The sequence below is a fragment of the Pelodiscus sinensis genome, chromosome 13, assembly GCF_049634645.1.
Source record: "Pelodiscus sinensis isolate JC-2024 chromosome 13, ASM4963464v1, whole genome shotgun sequence".
In the NCBI taxonomy this organism is placed as follows: domain Eukaryota; kingdom Metazoa; phylum Chordata; order Testudines; family Trionychidae; genus Pelodiscus; species Pelodiscus sinensis.
The window spans coordinates 23,699,570-23,720,871 of record NC_134723.1 but is presented as its reverse complement, the minus strand read 5'-3'; the positions used below and the strand labels follow the sequence as shown (position 1 = coordinate 23,720,871).

Genomic DNA, 21,302 nt, shown 5'->3' with positions numbered 1-21,302 from the left:
ACTCAATGGCCAGTGTTCCTGAGACCCTGGCCTCGTGTAAAGACGTTTACCTCATTTTCTTACTTTGTGCTAGCAAATTCATTGTCACGCTTTCGGCAGCAACATCCAGAATTGTGAAATGATGGGTCTTCATCCTGACCTTACTTTTAAAAAGCGGTCATAGATCCTGGCTCCTCAATCTCCCAGAGGGAAATTACACGGCATGCATTCCAACAATGCTGAGGAGTTTATGCAGGTACCTTGGCCCAGCCAGAGGCTATTTGTGTATGTGAAAGAAAGCCAGGTTCCCTTCATCAGTCCCAGAGTTTGACTCTTGTGTCCAAAAGGTCTATTGTAATTTAAAAAAAAAAACATTTAAAAAATAACACTTTTTTTCCCTCCAAGAACAAAATATTGTGATGGGAAATATATAAGAACAGGGGATAATCTTATGAACTGGAAACCACAAATCACATGAGTAACCGTGTAAGTTAACACATTATTTCTAGCCAGAAAATCTGAACTGTGCTTAAACTGATGCAGTAATGTCACTTTTGTCTACTCAAAGCTGGAAACAATAGCTCTTACAGGAGTGAACTGCTCCTTTCACCTCAGCACATGTGGACTTGGAAGCCAAACAAGGACCATTTCAATGTCAATAGTATTAACTATTTCATTGCCAGACTCTGAAACACCCAGCCAGTGTGCATTTCCTACAGTGCAAAACTATCCCCAACTTCTTCCCAGTCATCCCCTTCTCAGATGACAAATTTTCCAGCTTCTCCCAGGCAGTCTCTATCATGCACCCACCTTCCACTTTTTAGTTTAAATTAGTCATCTGCCAGCCTAGTGTACCAGAGTCCTGAAGAATCCAGGGTACTTGGAACAGAATCTTCTAGATGGTGCAAAGTAACACACTCATCTGCTAAACTCCGGTATTTTGTACACAAAGAATTGGGAAACACATATTTGCCAGTGAGTTCCTGGTCTGATTTGGTCACTGTTGCACTAGCATTCCCCCAACAGGTGATAAGCTGGGCAATATTCCTAGCAGACAATCTCACTTTCTTTCTGCTATCAAGAGCCAAAGTCAGGCTACTCAACACGGCTGCTTTGGGCTCTTCTGTATCTTCACCAGCTCATCACATATTCCATGCCATGAAAAATGCATAGGGTCATCTCATCTTGGAAGCCATCTGCATGGCTGGGAAGGCTCAGCCATGCCTCAGAACATCTGTTCCATGGTTTGGGGATCAGAAAAAGTCCCTGTGAAAGAAACTGTTGCAACATCACAGTACAGTGTGCCTGGCACAGCACTAACCCAGCTGGCAGTATGGCTCACAGAGCAGTGCAAGAGCAACTTGGACTTTGTGAGGGATTGGAGAAAGAAGTGCCCGGCCTCCCAGGGGTTCAAGAAAGCCTCTGAGTCCAGCTAGTCCTGTCTCACTTTATCTATAACCAATGCCAGGCCTGGAGGGGGGAGAAAAGGTAGGAGCCTGGCTCAGTTCAGGGCTGACTTGTGAGGAGGCAGGAGTTTGGTTTGTTGGCCTGAAGGCACAAACCAGAATCTGCCCACCTAGTAGCCACAGGAACAGGTAAGTCCCCACTCCTACCCTTCTGGGCAAAAAAGGGAGGAACCTACTGAGAAACCCTAATTAAGGGGAATCTGGGGTCTTGGAACCATGCCCAATTTAAGGACTTGAAGCTCAGCTCCCTCCCCACTTTTCTGCCCACCTACTCACCGATCTAGCCACTAGGCAACTCAGCCTTCAGCGACCCAGCCACAAATTCCTTAAAGGTAACTGTCTGAGCAGTCCAGCTCCATTGAGTGGAAAAAAATTTGCCATTGACTACAACAAAACTAGGAGCTGGCCCACAATTCTCAATTGGCTAAATTCTGCACTGATTTAGCTTTGCAAATTCCAGCTAAGTCAAAGGCTTTACACAGGATTCAATGTCTGTTCACTTCCTCCCAGATCCTATAGCAGTACCAATGGTCAGTTTTTCTCTCATGACTCAGTGTCATGGCAGCCATCAGCTGGGTCATCATAAGGCAAAGTCAGGAAAAGGGGCAGCTCTTCTAGATCCTACAAAGCCACAGAAACTTTGTCTCCTTCACTGAAAGGATCTCCCTTTCTGCCCAGATGCAGAGCTTTGGTTGGCGTCACCTCGTTCAAACTTTTCAAAGGTTTTCACAAATGGAAAGCTCAGGATGCAGGCTTTGTCCTCAGACTCATAGACTTTAAGGTCAGAAGGGATCATTATGATCATCTAGTCTGACCCCCTGCACAGTGCAGGCCACAGAATCTCACCCACCCCCTCCTAGAATAATCCTCTCACCTACATCTCAGATATTGAAGCCTTCAAATACTTTGAAGACCCCAAGATGCAGAGAATCCTCCAGCTGTGATCTGTGCCCCATGCTACAGAGGAAGGCGAAAAACCTCCAGGGCCTCTGCCAATCTACCCTGGAGGAAAATTCTTTCCCTACCCCAAATATGGCGATCAGCTAAACCCTGAGCATTTGGGCAAGACTCATCAGCCAGACACCCAGAAAGTTCTCTATAGTAACTCCTATCATCCCTCCATTGACCTATTTCCCACTAATAATGAATGGTCAATTAGTTACCAAGATCATGTTATCTCATCAAACCATCCCCTTCATAAACCCATCTAGTTTAATCTTGAAACCAGATAGATCTTTTGCCCCCACTACTTCCCTTAAAAGGCCGTTCCAGAACCTCACTCCTCTAATGGTTAGAAACCTTCGTCAAACCTCAAGTCTAAACTTCCTACTAGCCAGCTTATATCCATTTGTTCTTGTGTCCACATTGGTATTAAGCTTAAATAATTCCTCTCCCTCCCTAGTATTTATCCCTCTAAGGGTATGTCTACACTAAAGCACTAATTCGAACTAACAATTCGAATTAGTTAATTCGAACTAGTGCATCTAGACCTAAAAACTAGTTCGAATTAGCGTTTTGCTAATTCGAACTAGCATGTCCACATTGAGTGGACCCTGAACCAAGGTTAAGGATGGCCGGAAGCAGTGCCGGCAGGGCATCAGATTAGGACTTAGAGTGTGGAGCTGCTGTCTCAGGTTAGCCGAGGGCTGAGCTTAAAGGGACCCGACCCCCACCCCAGACAGACAGTTCTCAGGGGTTCCCCGCTCACTTGTCTAACTCGATGAGGAACAGCAAAGCAGTCCTGGCTTGGAGTGCCCTGAATGCCTACACTCGGCACATCACAGCACTCGGACATCAGCCCGGCTGCACTTGCCGCAGGCTGCCATCTGGGGGGGGGAGTCAATCGGGGCGCTGCAGGAGAGCTTCCACCCCGAGGAGCCCGCAGAGCCAGCCCAGGCCTCCCCATTCGGGGCTCATACCCCATTCCTCCCTCACCTCCTTCCACTTACCCCTCCCTAGCCCCCCTTCCTGATGTACAAAATAAAGGACACGTGTGTTCAAAAATAGAAACTCTCTTTATTGAACAAAACTTGGGGAGACTGGGAAAAGGAGGTGGGAGAGAGGAAGAGAGAGGGTGGGAGAGGGGAGGGCAACTAAAATGATCAGGGGTTTGGAACAGGTCCCATATGAAGAGAGGCTAAAGAGACTGGGACTTTTCAGCTTACAAAAGAGGAGACTGAGGGGTCATATGATAGAGTTCTATAAAAGCACGAGTGGTGTGGAGAGGGTGTATAAAGAAAACTTCTTCATTCGTTCTCATAATAGAAGGACTAGAGGACACCAAATGAAATTAATGGGTAGCAGGCTTCAAACTAATATCAGAAAGTTCTTCTTCACAAGACAAATAGTCAATCTGTGGAACTCCTTGCTGCAGGAGGCTGTGAAGGCTACAACTAGAACAGAGTTTAAAGAGAAGTTAGATAAATTCATGGAGGCTGGGTCCATGGAGTGCTATTAGCCAGGGGATAGAAATGGTGTCCCTGGCCTCTGTTTTGGAAGGCTGGAGATGGATGGCACGAGACAAATGGCTTAGTCATTGTCTTCGGTCCATCCCCTCCGGGGTAGCTGGTGTTGGCCGCTATCGGCAGACAGGCTACTGGGCTAGATGGACCTTTGGTCTGACCCAGTACGGCCGTTCTAAGCTCAGGGCTCAGGGTTGGGGGGTCTCAGGGGACCACCTTGATTTTCATGCACACTTGCTCCTGGGTGGCCAGGCTGGCAGCTCTCCTGCCCTAGATGGCCACTTTCCTGTGCCTAGTGCGGAGGTTGTGGATGAGGTCCACGATGTCCGCACTAGACCAGTCGGGCGCCCGCCTCTTGCAGCCCCGGGCAGACTCCTGGGAGCCGCCAGCCTGGTCCCGGGAAGAGGCGGAGGGCTGGGTGGCAGCGGGTGGCTGGCTCATGACGTGCCAGGTTCAGGGTCTGCTGGCTGGGTGCTGGCAGGTTTGTACCTGGCACATGCACCGTAGCCAGACCGTGCCCCTTTAAGGGCTCCGGGGCCGGGATGGGGGCATACGAGTTTCCCTGGTGGTGCCCAGAGTGGCCACCAGGGCAAGCTGGGAAGGGCTAGCCTCCCACTAGTTCGAATTAAGAGGCTACACAGCCCTTAATTCGAACTACTTAATTCGAACAAGGCGTTAGTCCTCGTAGAATGATGTTTACCTAATTCGATTTAAGCGCTCCGCTAGTTTGAATTAAGTTCGAACTAGCGGTTTGCCTGTGTAGCGCCTATAAAAGTTAATTCGAACTAACGTCTGTTAGTTCAAATTAACTTTGTAGTGTAGATATACCCTACTATATTCAAAGAGTGCAATCATGTCCCCCCTCAGCCTTCTTTTGGTTAAGGTAAACAAGCCAAGCTCCTTAAGTCTCCTTTCATAAGGCAGGTTTTCCATTCCTCGGATCATCCTAGTGGCCCTTCTTTGTACCTGTTCCAGTTTGAATTCATCCTTCTTAAACATGGGAGACCAGAACTGCACACAGTATTCCAAATGGGGTCTCACCAATGCCTTGTATAATGGCACTAACACCTCGTTATTCCTACTGGAAATACCTCGCCTAATACATCCCAAGACCATATTAGCCTTTTTCACGGCCATGTCACAATGGCAGCTCATAGTCATCCTATAATCAACCAGAACTCCGAAGTCCTTCTCCTCCTCTGTTACTTCCAACTGATGTGTCCCCAGCTTATAACTAAAATTCTTGTTATTAATCCCTAAATGCATAACCTTACACTTCTCACTATTAAATTTCATCCTATTGCTATCACTCCAATTTACAAGATCATCCAGATCTTCCTGTATGATATCCTGATCCTTTTCTGAATTGGCAATAGCTCCCAACTTTGTGTCATCCGCAAATTTTATCAGGACACTTCCACTTTTGGTGCCAAGGTCAGCGATAAAAAGATTAAATAAAATTGGCCCCAAAACTGATCCCTGAGGAACTCTGCTAGTAACCTTCCTCCAACCTTACAGTTCACCTTTCAATATGACCCGCTGTAGTCTCCCCTTTAACCAATTGCTTATCCACCTCTCAACTTTCATATTAATCCCTATCTTTTCCAATTTAACCAATAATTCCCCGTGTGGTACTGTATCAAATGCCTTACTAAAGTCGAGGTAGATTAGATCCACTGCATTTCCTTTATCTAAAAAATCTGTTACTTTCTCAAAAAAGGAGATCAGGTTGGTTTGGCACAATCTACCTTTCGTAAAACCATGTTGTAATTTGTCCTAATTGCCATTAGCCTCAATGTCTCTAACTACTTTCTCCTTCAAAATTTTTTCCAAGATCTTACATACTACAGATGTCAAACTAACAGGCCTATAGTTACCCGGGTCACTTTTTTTCCCTTTCTTAAAAATAGGAACTATATTAGCAATTCTCCAGTCAAATGGTACAATCTCTGAGTTTAGAGATTTATTAAAAATTTTTGCTAATGGACTTGCAAGTTCAGGTGCCAGTTCCTTTAATATTCTTGGATGAAGATTATCTGGGCCCCCCGATTTACTCCCATTAAGCCGTTCAAGTTTGGCTTTTACCTCAGATATGGTAATATCTACCTCCATATCCTTAGTCCCATTTGTCATGTTACCATTATCCCTAAACTCTTCATTAGCCTCATTAAAGACTGAAGCAAAGTATTTGTTTAGATATTGGGCCATTCCTAGATTATCCTTAACCTCCACTCCATCCTTAGTAATTAGCGGTCCTACTTCTTTTTTTGTTGTTGTTGTTGTTTTCCTATTTATATGGCTATAAAACCTTTTACTATTGGTTTTAATTCCCTTTGCAAGGTCCAACTCAATCTGACTTTTAGCCTCTCACACTTTGTCCCTACATGCTCTAACCTTAATAAGGTAGCTTTCTTTACTGATCCCTCCCATTTTCCACTCCTCATATGCTTTCTGCTTTTTCTTAATCACCTCTCTGAGAAGCTTGCTCATCCAGCTTGGTCTAACACACCTGCCTATAATTTTTTTCCCTTTTCTTGGGATACAGGCTTCTGACAGCTTCTGCAACTTTAATTTAAAATAATTCCAGGCCTCCTCCACCTCAAGATCCATAATTTCTTTAGTTCAATCAACTTCCCTAACTAATTTCCTTAATTTATTAAAGTTAGCCCTTTTGAAATCAAAAATCCTAGTCTCAGATTTATTTTTGTTTATCCTTCCATTTAATTCAAACTGAATTAGCTCATGAACACTCGAGCCAAGGTTGTCCCCTACAACCATTTCATCTATGAGGTCCTCGCTACTCACCAAAACCAAATCTAAAATAGCATCTCCCCTTGTTGGTTCAGCAACTACTTGATGAAGGAATTCATCAGCTATCACATCTAGGAAAATCTGAGCCCTATTATTATTACTAGCACTTGTTCTCCAGTCTATATCTGGAAAGTTGAAATCTCCCATGATTACGCAGTTTCCATGAGTATTTACTTCATTAAAAACATTAAAGAGGTCTCTATCCATATCCAAAGTGGATCCTGGTGGTCTATAACACACCACAAGCACTATCCCAGGGGAGGATCTGATAGTTTTCTTTCCCAATGTGATTTTTGCCCAAACAGACTCTGTCTTCTCCATTCCATCACTTTTTATTTCCTTACAATCTACCTCATCTTTGATATACAATGCGACTCCACCACCTTTACTCTTATTCCTGTCTTTCTTAAACAGCACACACCCTTCAATACCTGTACTCCAGTCATGCCTAGTATTCCACCATGTTTCTGTTATTCCTATAATATCTGGTTTCACTTCCTGGACCAAGAGCTCTAGTTCCTCCTTTTTGTTACCTAGGCTCCTCACATTGGTGTACAAACATCTTAATTTTTGGTGTTTGGCCTCATTCACATTCTTTACCCAATTTGGCACGGACGTTGTACCTCCAATATGACCTATTAAACTAGTATCCACCCTACCCTTCCTCATGTTTATTCTCCTACCCCCAACTATATCCTTTCTTCGTTTTCCTCCTTCTCAGTGTTAAAATCCGGCATAGAGATTACCTGAACATCTCCCAACCGTCTCCCCCAAATTCCTAGTTTAAAGCTCTCTTAATCAGTTGAGCCAGCCTCCAACCTAGAAGTCTATTTCCCTCCCTACTTAGGCGAAGTCCATCCCTAGAGAACAGTCCTCTGTCCATAAATGCCTCCCAGTGACCATACATCCCAAAGCCCTCCTTATAGCACCACTGTCTAAGCCATCTATTGATCATCATAATCCTGTCACATCTTAATTGCCCTTCTCTAGGAACAGGCAGAATCCCACTAAAGATCACCTGAGCCTCAATTTCTTTGAGCGTCCTCCCCAGCCTAGCATAGTCTCCCTTGATTTGTTCCAGCGAGAATCTAGCCGTATCATTTGTTCCTACATGAAGGATGATCAATGGATTCCTTCCTGCTCCCTTAATAATCCTCTTCAAACTCAGTTCCACATCCCGTATCTTAGCACCTGGCAGACAGCACACCCTTCTATTCTCTGGATCAGCTCTGGTTACAGGCCTATCTATTCTTCTCAATAAGGAGTCCCCAATCACATAGACCTGCCTTTTCCTAGTGACAGTGCAATTCTCTGGTCTATCTCTTGGTTCCTCTGGCTGCAAGTCCTTGCCATTCCTATTTTCCTTTGTAATCCTCTTTAACCCATCCTGTATCCTCCTAATGCTCATTATTGGTGTTGTCTCCATTAAGTCTTCCCCTTTATCTATGGGACTAGCCACTCTTCTCTTCTTCCTTACCCTTCCATCTTCATTATCTACCTGCTGTACCCCTTCTTCATTCTCCAGCTCCACATACCTGTTCTTGAGCTCTATTTTTCCTTCACTGACCCATCTTTTCCTCTGCCTGGTTCTCTGAGTCACATGCTTCCACTGTCCATTTTCTTCGCCCAGCAGTCCCCCCTCTGAGGCCCTTGATCCTACTTCCATCTGCATATCTAAGCTTTCCCCTTCAGCCACGTCATGCCTTTGCTCCATCATCTGCTCAAACCCCCTTCTAAACTTGACCAGAGTTTCCACCTGCATCTCCAGCCCTCGGATCTTTTCTTCCATCAGCTCTATCAGGCGGTACTTCATACAAACAAAACTCCTTTCAGGTACCCCCTCCAGAATCATATACATACTACAGCTGTCACATCCAATCATCCTCCTTGTGTTCTCTACTACTTGGGCCATGGCCACTACTGCCTCTGTGTTTTATCTACTTTCTCACCAAAATCCTATTAGTCCGGTGAACACGAAAACAGACCAAAACACCCCCTCCACAGCAAAAACAAACCCCAAACAAGTCCCACAATTCAGACTCCCCTTACAAACTCCCACTCAAACTCCCCTGTTTACAGATCCGTTTGCTGGCTCCTGTGCTGCTGCAGCTATCCTAGCCTTGCAGTGATTAAAAGGACTCCCTCCACAATGAACACTTCAGTGAGAAACAAATGAAGATGTGCTGCCTGTAATAGGGAATCAATAGTCCTATTTTTTTTTAAATCCATGGGTTCAGTCCATCCCTGGTCATTATAGTCAGTGGAGTTCATACGAGCGATTGAATTGGGACCAGATATTTTATTCCTCTCTCACAAATCTTCCTTTACTGACCCTGTTTCTTCATTTACCTACCTCAATCCCATGGTCATTAGACTGATGACAGGTCATTTGATTGCAAACCTAAGCAGTTCCCTTCCAGATCAATAAGTAACTGATTTTACTTGTGTTCCTTTTTAACCCAGGAGGCAGCTATAAAATGCTACATAACAGCGTGGTGCCTGCAGTTTGAAAACCCTCCATTGCCAGTTGCATTTTATAACTGGGATGTTCCAAAAGAATCCCGCATTCAAACCACTTGTGGGAGAGCCCTCCACAGTCCCTGTCTGACAAGCACACTACACGCAAAAAAAACCTTCAAAAGCAGGCTGCAACATGAAACTCCTGAGCTGAAATTCATATGCAAATTTGAGGGAATCAGAACGGGTCTGAATAGGGATTGGGAATGGCTCACTCATTACCATAAGGAATTTTCCACTGTAGGTATGCTCGTCTTCTTATCCACATCTACCCTGATTGAATTAGCTGTGATGTAATACTCCCAAGTCTGCATCCCTACAATCTGTTTCATTTGTCTTTCACTTCATGCATCTGAGGAAGTGGGTTGCAACTCACAAAAGCTTATGCCATAACAAAATTGTTAGTTTTTAAGGTGCCACTGCACTCCTTGTTGTTTTTCCTGAAACAGACTAACATGGCTACCTCCGAAACCTTACAGAAAGGAGCTATTCCCACAAATCCACCTGCTTTCAGCTCTGCTGCCCCTGTTCAGACCCTGCGCTGCTCTGAGACAATGGGGAACTGGAAGGCATGCTGGGTATTGAAATGCAAACATGATGACCAAGCATCCGTCCTACTTCTAAGTACCAGCAATTCCACAGAACAGTTTTCAGCTGACTCCACAGCAGTGGATAATATGATTATCGTTAATTGTAACCTCAGAAGTATTCCAGGGATTCTTTTCCACTGGTTTATATTTGTAAAAAAAATCAAATGTGGGGCTTCATCCTGCTCAGGGCCAAGCGAACTTTTGTTCTGGGAGCAGATTACTATATCCAATAAGGAATACCAGCCTGTAGAGGCTCATTCTCATTATAGCATTGCATCGTAGAAGCAACCCCAATGATGCCAGTGGAACTGTATTGTCATTGTAAAAAATATAGTGAGGGGAGAATCTAGCCCAGGTGAAGATAGCGAGTGAGCATGTGTGTATAGGTACATTTCACTGACTGACACTTAAACTCATTCAGATTTTCGATCTTTGATACAGAATTTGATCTATGCAACCTCTTTCATACTAACCCAAAGCATATTTCACTAAAGAATACGAATACAGTGCAAAGTAAGGAGTAAAATCCCATTTTATTAGTTAACTGGTTAAATGTTATGTTTAACCAGTTAGCCAATTAAATGGCATGAGTGTATGGGGGGGGCATCTCCAGCCCAGCTGGACTGGAGTGCCTTTCCCCTCTCCCCTCACCCCCATGTTGTGGAGCAGGGCTGCTGGGGTTAGAGCACCCCCGGCCCACAGCAGGTCCCACTGAGCTGGAGCAGCCCCCTACCTGTTGCAGGCAGGGGCTGTTCCAACCTCCAGTGGTTAATTGTAACCAGTAAGCCTCACCTGGTTTAACTGGTTAAACATTCACATCCCTAATGCAAAGTCTAATTCATAAATAATCCAGAGTATGGCACAGGACAATAACAAGCATGCATTTTGAAGAAACTCTTACCTGTGTTAGTAATCATGCTTTAGATTATTAAAAGGGAATAAGTTCAAAAGTCCACTCTCCTCTTCAGAACACCTGCTTCTGTTCACTTTTTGCTCTGTAGTTCTCTCCCCCAATGAAACCAGATTTGTCAGTTTTCACCTGTGTGTAGTTAATTTCATCTCCTAATTCCCTTGCACTTGCAAAGTGCTGCTGTGCTAGGGTTTCCAATACTGTGAGGTCACATTTGAGTCATCCAGTAATATCTTTTCAATTATTAATTTTAATACCATGTGAACATTTGGAGTCATATTATTTTATGTAAAATCCCCCTTTCTCCTCTGCAACTTGAACTAAATCTAATCAATAGTATCCCTTTAAATGAAATACCAAGACAAGAAAGAGGAAAGTTTGAAATTCTTTGTGACATGGGCAAGGAGGAAAAAATAAAAAGATCAAGGCAAAGTTAATCATTTCTATTTCCTAAGCTTGCAAAGGGTAGAAAAAAAGATGCTGAAACAGAAAAATCCTAGTTAAAGTTAATGTAACCTCATATGTTCCAGCTGAGTAGGAAAGCTCTAGAGCAGAAAAGGCAGGTTTCTTAGGCATGCTGGAGGTGGTTGGCATGTGAGTGCCTGCTAATTCTTGGGAAAGTTTTCTTCATACCTGAAAGTATTCTGCCTCCTTAACTCTAAGATCACATGAGATTCCCACATGAATGCACAAGCAGGATTCATTCCAGCAAGAAAGGGTGGAACACCCAGGAGGGGCTGGATTCCTCTGAAAGTATACAAAGCTCAAAGTTATTATAAAAGACCCATCATTGTGTTTGATGGGATAGAATAATGAGAAATGGGATGGAAATGAGCAAAAGAAAATTGAGGCAGGTTATAAAAGGGAAAGAGTCCTTGGAGTGAAATCTGTTAAATTGTGAAATAATCTCCAAAGGGAAGTAGTAAAACCCTGCCTCTTGCATCATTTACAATGACTGTGAACAGAGCCCTGGAGAGTAGAGGGATGGAAATAAAGCCTAACAGCTCTTTAATTCTATGAATCTATGAAGATCCCAGCTTCCTAATATATGGTATATAATATAATCAAGACTATTAAAATGAGGTTATGTCCATGTCTGCATAATAGCATAAGCATGAAACAGCAGTCACTGGCTCCCAACACCCTTGGTTCCCAGCACCCTAAATCAACACAACCGTGATTGTTTGCAGAACATTTTTCACAAATCTGGCTGACTGAGGTATTTGGCCCAAGGGCCTGGTTCCCCATTGCATTAATCCAGCTTTGTCAATGAAGTTAAACTGGTGTGAAAGCACTGCAGTGCATCAGGCCTGTAATCTGAACACCCAGTAATAGTCCAGAACTTTTACTGTGTATTTCCCAAGCTTGAGGAAAATAAGAGAGTAAACTCAACAGACACATCCCTGGAGAAGCAGACTGCGCTTGTTCTATTGCACGTTTTTATAAAAGGGTCGGGTTATTTAAATGTTAGTGGACATTTAATATCCTGCCTGGGAAGGGATCTTCAGGCCCTCCCTAAACCAGAATTGGGAGTCAAGCCATACTAGGCTAGAGAGGCTCTACCCCTCCATGGGTGCAGAGCACGTTCCTGGTGGAGAATCAGTTTGAGAGGACAGTGGTATATCAGGAGAAGTGAGGCAGGGTGTGGGTGGCACCAAGAAGTCAGAGTGATGCTCAGAGCTACATCACCTTGTGAAAGCTGCTCTAGCAACAGGAATGGGAATCCCCCTCTTTGGGAGCAGAAAGCCATAAAAGAGATTGATTGAAGAGGATACTAAGAGATGGAGGAACCCTGCTCAGCCAGCCACTGTGCCCCAGGTAAGAAGTGACCTGGAGAAAATATAATTTGGTGTAGCTCAATAAGTGGGTCAGATGCTTTGATAAACTCAATAGTCAAGGTCCCTCACCAAAGGCTCTTGTGTAAATTACATGGCCATGGGATAAGAGGGAAGGTCCTTTCTTGGATTGAGAACTGGTTAAAAGACAGGAAACAAAGGGTAGGAATAAATGGTAAATTTTCAGATTGGAGAGGGGTAACTAGTGGTGTACCCCACGGGTCAGTCCTGGGACCAATCCTTTTCAATTTATTCATAAATGATCTGGAGAAAGGGGTAAGCAGTGAGGTAGTAAAGTTTGCAGATGATACCAAACTGTTTAGGATAGTCAAGACAGAAGCAGACTGTGAGGGACTCCAAGAAGATCTCACCAAACTGAGTGATTGGGCAACAAAATGGCAAATGAAATTTAATGTGGCTAAGTGTAAAGTAATGCACATCGGGAAAAATAACCCCAACTATACGTACAGTATGAAGGGGGCTAATTTGGCTACGACAAATCAGGAAAGAGATCTTGGAGTTATCATGGACAGTTCTCTGAAAACTTCCACACAGTGTGCAGCGGTGGTCAAAAAGGCAAATAGGATGCTAGGAATTATTAAGAAAGGGATAGAAAATAAGACCCAGAATATCTTACTGCCCCTGTATAAAACTATGGTACGCCCACATCTTGAATACTGTGTACAGATGTGGTCTCCTCACCTCAAAAAAGATATTTTGGCCTTCGAAAGGGTTCAGAAAAGGGCAACTAAAATGATTAGGGGTTTGGAACGGGTCCCATATGAGGAGAGGTTAAAGCGACTGGGACTTTTCAGTTTAGAAAAGAGGAGACTGAGGGGGGATATGATAGAGGTATATAAAATCATGAGTGGTGTGGAGAGGGCCGGTAAAGAAAAGTTATTTATTAGTTCCCTAAATAGAAGAACTAGAGGACACCAAATGAAATTAATGGGTAGCAGGTTTAAAACTAATAAAAGAAAGTTCTTCTTCACACAGCGTGTAGTCAACCTGTGGAACTCCTTGCCAGAGGAGGCTGTGAAGGCTAGGACTATAATAGAGTTTAACGAGAAGCTAGATAATTTCATGGAGGTTAGGTCCATAAAAGGCTATTAGCCAGGGGATAAAATGGTGTCCTTGGCCTCTGTTTGTCAGAGGCTGGAGAGGGATGGCCGGAGACAAATCACTTGATCATTGTCTTCGGCCCATCCTCTCTGGGGCACCTGGTGCTGGCCACTGTTGGTAGACAAGCTACTGGGCTAGATGGAGCTTTGGTCTGACCCAGTACGGCCGTTCTTATGTAATAGAGCAAGTGGGCCTCAGTCACCCTATCTCCCCCTTCCCCGCCATGACAGAACTTCTGGGAGAGCAATTGGTGCATGGGGGGTTGACTGAAGCTGCATTGGGCTCCTCTGGAACATTTAGTTTAGCAGACACGGTGGTTATATCTACCCTGCAATTAACAACCTGTGGCTCAATCATGCCAGCTGGCTCGGGCGTGTGGGACTCAGGTTAAAGGGCTGTGTAATTGTGGTGTCAACATTTGGGTCAGCCTACATCTGGGGCAGTTGGACCCTGAAGGGGTGAAGGGAGGCTAAGAGCTCGGGCTGCAGCCTAGCCCCTCCCCTTAGCCCAAGCTGGGTGTGCTCCAGTCAGCTAGAACGAGCCAGCGCTGGGGGTGTAAGTGCAGTGTACAGATGTAAAAATTCATTTAGAAATGTAACCGTGTACCTGCTACAAATCCTGGCAGTTACATGCACTGCCGGCTCTGCAGAATAACCCTTAAATAAGCTTTCGACTGCAGAGCCCTCCCTGGGAGCATTAACCCATTCTGCTCTGATCAGCAATTGTCAAACCCCCCTCAGCCCAGGGAAGGGGGCTCCTCCCTCTCCCCACCTCTTCCCCCAACCACAGTGGCCCAGGAGACTCTCTGGCCCAACACCAGCAGCCTCTACCCCCTGCACTCACCAGCAGCGGCGGGGTAAGTGGAGCAAAGTGACCCCACTGCTTTGCTTCCCTGGCCAACCCATCACTCTGCTTCCTGCGGGGTGTGCAGGGCAGTCCTCTCCCTTCCCCCAGAGCGGCGCAGCCGGGGAAGCAAAACAATGGGGCTGCCTTGCTTCGCTTACTCCACCACTACCAGTAAGTGCAGGAGGGGGCCTGACTCTTGTTGCAGGTGCCAGGCCCCCTTCCCATTAGTCCCCCAGGGTGTCTGGGGCTTAGATTGCAGTGTAGACACACCCTGAAGCAGCAAAGATGCGTCCATGGGTGACTGGTGAAGGAGAACATGGGGGGACACCAGCCATGTCTGACTGCCCACCCAGCCCAAGGAAGATTTGGAACAATCCCCACTCTGCCCCATAGCCTGCCTCTTCCAGCCCTTGCTCCACTCCTCCTGTCTCTTGTCCCCTCCCTCCCCCGCCCTACCTCTTCCTCCAACCAGCTCACCTGAGCGATGCAGCCCGGGGGACTAGCAGAAGGCCTAGCGACGCAACCTGGGGGACTAGCGGAGGGCCTAGCGACGCAACCCGGGGGACTAGCGGAGGGCCTAGTGGAAGTACAGATGCCACACACACACACACACACACTCTGCAGCAGCAGGGGAAGTGGAACAATATGGCCCCAGCTCGCCCTGCAGCCCCAGCCACGTTAGTCTGCTTCCTGCCGGTGAGTGCAAGGGCAGTCCTGCCTCCTCCCACAAGCAACGCACCAGGAGAACAGAGCGACCTGAGGCCACATTGCTCTGGTTCCTCCGCCACTGCTAGTGAGGCTGGAGGTGGCAGACCCCACCTGCCAGCGCCACCTGCCCTACCCCGCTAATCCTCCCAGATGACCAGAGGCTTTGGCCCTACAGGCTGTGACTGGCCCTTGCCCCTCCTGCCCATGGCATCTGGGGCATGTGCCCCTACGCATCGCCTCTGGATGGGTCACATCATGCTAATCATGTCATGGCCTTGAAGATAAGATCACGTTAATACGGGCAGATTCTGGCCCCTGCTCCCCAGCCATCACACACCACTACACCAGCCTATAGCGGGCCACACAATGGGGACAATAGGCCGAGGGGTCAAGTCCCACAGTGCAGGAGTACTGAAAACTGACTGAAGTGACCCTGTAATGCCACCTAATACAATCCCAAGCAAAATGGCCAGAAGCAGAAGGGGCCATACAGGGCAGAGGAGGGAGTAGTAGTGATATTCAAGACTACTGTGGATTCTGGGCACCTGTGTAACCCATAACAGGGGTTGTTTGGCCATTTCAACTGCCACCGCAGCCCAGAATCTGGAGATCGTAAAGGCAGCATAAAACTTTGTCCCCTTCCCCTCTACCTCTCAGCCTGCGAAACACAGAATCAAAGCCCAAACCATCCGAGGAACAAAGAAGATGCAAGAGCAAAGACAATGAGCCACATTCTTTCCAGACTTAGAAAGGGTGCAGCCCATCTAAACCCATTCCCTACAGGTGGTCCCTCCAAGCAAGCGCTGAGGGAAGCATACATGGCCACTGCCTATCTTAGAGCTGGAAGGTTTCAGTCTCCAGAGTTTTCAATCCAGCACCTTTCAGTGGGACTAAATTTATTTCAGCCCCACTGGAGGAACAAAAATATAATTCACATGCACTGTGGTGTCTACTCAGTCTGGTTTGTGTAACATAGACACCACATCTGTTGCTTTCTTTCCCACCATAAAAAGCAAGCAGTGAAATCCCTGTATTTACCTCAAAGGATCCCCTTGGCTGAGTCCTGTTTTTAAATCACTTTTTAATCATATTTGATGCTTTCTGGCCTTTGGCATTCCTTAATCTCAAACATGCTGCCCATAACATAGCCCTGCCTTTCATCCTTCTGAAGGGACTCCAGCATGTAGAGGGCAGGTCTGAATTAGAGTGAGCATGCCCTCGCCACAGTTTGAATTCTCTATCCCCTGAGATCAGAGGTAGAAGTTCATTGCTGCCACCATAAGTTGTTACCACTCAAAAGCCAATGCAGCCAACAGAAAAGTCTTGCAGGAAAATGCAACTTGACTCATTTCAGGCAATTAATTTCTCTTCAAGGGCTTTTTCTAGTCAGCACCCATATTTATTACATGAGTTTCCCCTGACAGAAAGCACAGAGCCATTGAGTCCCTCTTTAATAATGAGAGAGCTTTGTGCTTGATAATGTAATACAGCAGTACACTGAATGATCCAACAGGGAGTGGGTATTGACAAGAGACATGAACCTTAAATTAATCAGAGTGGTGGGATTTTTGCAAGGTGCTATTTAAAGTCTCCACCATTAAACTGGGGGCATTGACACACAATGATGTGAGATGGCATAAAGGCATTTCTTCTTCAAATCCATGCAACACGTTGTTTTCCGGTGATTATTCATGGTATTGGCTTCACAAAGAGAGCCATCATTCACTAAAGCTGCTGCATCCGTGTGTTGCTCATGCATGACCAAGCACAATTATTTTCAACTTTGACTGAGTGAAAGCAGGATAGAAAAAGGCCTTTTCGGAAGACCTAAGACACGATGTCACCTGACACCTGTCCCTCACAGGTGTCCTACCTCATAACAGGTCAGATTTGGTTCAGGACAGGACATCATGGACACATCATACATTTGGTTGTCACTATATAGCCCAAGCAATAGCATAAGAAGTAATCAAAGACCAAGTCTAAACATCACAATGCAATGTCCCAGATGCTCAGCATGTGCATCCTCCCATTGTGCACCAAGATGCCATGCAACATTGTGCTGTCACATCTTGATGCAACATCACTGAATGACTCACGGCAAAAGCATAGTCTTATGGTGCTGAAAATACAACAGTGGCTGTTGAACTGCTCAGTGTGACTCTGAGCTTTGTTGTGGGCTGAAGGCAGCTTGGCAGTTATAGGTGGTAGCCTGGAGAAAGGCTCTGAAATCCAGAAGTCTGACACTTGTACAAAGAGCTGCTGGCAACTCAGACAACTTTCTATTCAGGCAAAATTTTAGCTTTGGATATAGAGCCAAATCCAAGCCCTAATGTAAGCAGGTGGAATTTCAATTAAATCAGTGGGCCTCTTTAGGCCAGGTCTGAATTTGACCCTTGCTTGTTTGGTCCCCCTCGTTCACTTGTCAACAGTGATTGATGCCAGCTGCTTCCAGAAGAGACCCTTAAAACCCCATCATGGAAAACAGGATCATCCTTTGTTCACCTGCTCCTGTTGCTTATGTTCTACTTGGATATTACCCAGGAGGAATCCAGCCCTCCAAGGGGGCCTGCTTCATGAACACAGTTGACAATGATAGAATGAAATGTCACATTGCAGAAAGAAAACAACAAAACAGGAACCTGGCTGTAAGTCTCAGAAGGTCACAAGAAGCACTCAAACTACAAGCTGAAAACAGGTTTCGAGATAAGACTAAGAGGTCCCCAATGGGAGAGGGAGCATTGAAATTTACTCAGGTGGAATATAGAGGTGGGAACCAAAATAACCACATCTGTGCCATGTGGTCATCCCAGGTCTGTGCTTTTGGTTTCTACCAGAGCCAATCTCACCTGCTTTAGGGGGAAAGCATCCATGCTACGAGGCATCCATTTCTTCTGCCTCCTTCCTTGGTTTTCCTCCCCACGGTCACACTCCTCCATGCTTCTGTAGAGCTAAAACAGAACAACTTCAACCATTGCTGCTGTTCTCAGCCTGGGGTGGGAGTGGGGGGTGTCAAAGGCCCAAGTGGGAGCATGGTGCTCTGCTCCCATCAATTTTAAGTACAAATTAGGCACCTTGCCATACTTCATGTCTTTGAAGCCCTACCCTTTGTACCTGAGCTGCCCAGGAGATGCTCTAGGACTAGGTAAGGGGGTACCATCTAGGACCAGGTTCACAGCTGCCTCAGTACCAGAGCTGGTTCAGATACCCACACCTGACTACAGGAACCTTCCTGGAGCTTTATCATAAGCAATTGCTGATATTCAGTGTGGCTTTTGGGTGTCTCAGTGTTCTTCGTGACTCATTTCAGCCTCTCCCAAAGGATTCGACGTGTTGGCAAGATGGTGCCATTCTCTGATTCTCCAGCAGCTGCTAAGAATCTGAGATTGAGTCTTTCAGCCCAGTGGTTCCTGAAGCTCTTGTTAAACTGCCTGTACACATGAGGAGTCCCTCTGATACAGCAGGTTTGCCTGTTTGTAAGTGAGGCAGAATTTGAGTCTTTCACACACAAGATGTAGGACTCACTTCATCTGCAACCAAATTGCAACCATTTCTGGGGTGACGCAGTGATATGAGTGGAAGTGGAGACTCCAGTAGCCAGCTGAACTTTCATTAGAGGAGAATTTAAGTGAGAAATGTGTAGCTATCCAGGATAAAAATTTGCTGTGGCACTGGGCTAATAACCCAGGTCTTACAAAATGACCCTCGTAGAACACAAAATGTACCATGTGATCACCATAGGCAACAAGGACCAACACTTTAAATCTTGTCCAAAAGGCTGTGGCAGGCTCCCAGACTGCCTGCAGCTGATGAAATCCTCTGGTTATTTGAATGTCTACAGCTAACACAGAAGATATGCCAGCTACTCACCATCTCCCTGCTGCTGTGCTGAACAGCATAGTCACAACCAGGAGTCAGCCACATCATCTGTCTCCTTGATGTGCAGGAGGCTGCATTTGGACCCTCTTCTTTTTAACTCAGAGTTTCTGGAACAATTCATTTGTACTAATAAACAGCATACAAGGGCCATGGGGGACTATTCTCTCTTGGTATTTTCCAGACAGCACATTAGAAGAGCAATAACTGACTGTAATAAGCAGCCATTAAACCTCCCACCGCCTCCTCCCCCCGGAGAGCCAGGATTTATGCACTGGGGAAGCAGATCTGAGTGTGGCTGTGTGATCTGGAAGTGAGGCAATCACATTAGGAGGGAGATTTTTGTCTTGCCTTATGAATCCTTAAAGACACAGATGAATCAGGAGAAAACATGAGCGAGTTTCAGCAAGGAAGCCCCCTGCCTGTGACACATGCAGCAGCAGCACTCATGGTGTGTCTAAACTACACCCCTCTGTCGGCAAAGGGATGTAGATTAGGCACTTTGAAAGTGCAAATGAACCTGGGATTTAAATATCCCAGGCTTCATTTGCATACTCATGTTCGGACGCTGTGCCAATCACGCGCCCTTTTGAAAGTGAAAGTAAAGTCTAGCCGCGGCTCTGCCGCCAGCGGGGAACTTTTTTGGCAGATCCTGTACTCTTCGTTACTCCAGGGTTGAATCTAGACTGGCATAATTTTGCAGAAATACTTTTAACGGAAAAGTTTTTCCGTTAAAAGTATTTCCACAAAAGCGCGTCTAGATTGGCACGGATGCTTTTCCGTGCTTTTCCGCCATTTTAGCCATCGAGGCTTTTTTGCATAAAACAGTTCTTCCCTGTCTACACTGGCCCTCTTGGGCAAGTATTCTTGTGCAAGAGGGCTTTTTCCTGAGCAGGAGCGTGAAAGTATTTGCGCAAGAAGCACTGATTTTGTACATTACAAAGTCAGTGCTCTTGCGAAAATTCAAGCAGCCAGTGTAGACAGCTGGCAAGTTTTTGCACAAAAGCGGTTGCTTTTGCGCAAAATCTTGCCAGTCTAGACGCACCCCCAGGAGTACAGGATCTGCCGAAAAAGCTCCCCACTGGCAGCAGTGCCGTGGCTAGACTTTACTCTCACTTTCGAAAGGGTGTGTGATCGGCACAGTGCCCGAAAGTGAGTATGCAAATTAAGCCCGGGATATTTAAATCCCGGGCTCATTTGCACTTTCGAAGTGCCTAATCTACATCCCTTTGCCGACAGAGGGATGCAGTCCGGAGGTAGCCTCTGGGAGACCAATTCAGCACAGCTTCTATGGCGAGCCCTACAGCCACTGGCAAATGCGATTAAATTGCTTGTCCAAGCAAAACGTCTTTTGAAATAATCTGGCTGCCTTCCCTGACCTGGTCCCTCTGTCTCCTGGGCTGTCTAGCACAAGCCTCCTCTCTCTTTTCTCTTACAGCCTAGCACTCCTAAATGAATGCAGGAGCCTGCATACCCAGCTATGCACCAGTATCCATGGTATCTAGGTGCTGTGTGGTTCCTGTTATCTTTGTCATCTTCCCTTTAAGTCAACTTCAGACCCTCAATCTTGACCATTGTTTGCCACATCTCCCTGGCCTAGGCTCCATCAGAGTTCTCCCACGGATATTCTTATTTACTTTTGTATTTCATTACCATTTGAGGAGACAGTTTAGGTGAAAGTCAATGGATAGAACAATAGCGTTGTATGGGACTGGCCAGTTCTTTCTGGCCTGCCAAGAAGAGTTGCTTTGTATAGAGCTCTAGGGTCTGCCTCTCAGCCCGTTTTGGGCTGTAAGGCTACATGTCTTGAGCACAAAGGGAGAATGGGATGGAGAGGATGCAACTTTGTCTGGCAGGCATGGCCAAATGTCACCAGCCATCCTTAGACAGTGGCTGTCCATCGGTATATTAGGAGATAGGACAAGACATGGGAGGTGAAAGGGAAGTTCAGTCTTCATAGCTGTTCTGTTCTTATCTTCTCTGTGAAACTCCCAACGCGGCCCTATCTGCAATGGGGATGGGTCTGTAATATAGGTGAGAACAGCAAGCCACTCTGGGCTAATCTCCGTATCCAGATGTCATTTACATTGGAGAGAATAATAAACAAGGAGGGCATCATCCAAAATATTCCCAGCAAAATTCCAAATGGGAGGGAATGGTTAGTGGCTACTAGCATAGAG

General features: G+C 45.8%; 1 protein-coding gene across 1 annotated transcript in view; it reads right to left on the bottom strand.

The window, feature by feature from the left end:
- Positions 1-11,013, bottom strand: part of ARHGEF9 (Cdc42 guanine nucleotide exchange factor 9) — a 419,582-nt gene extending 408,569 nt beyond the window's left edge. Inside the window, exon 1 of the mRNA XM_075940846.1 lies at positions 10,727-11,013. The gene's annotated coding sequence lies outside the window, so the exon portion shown is untranslated. The remainder of the gene's footprint in view (positions 1-10,726) is intronic.
- Positions 11,014-21,302: the final 10,289 nt, after the last annotated feature.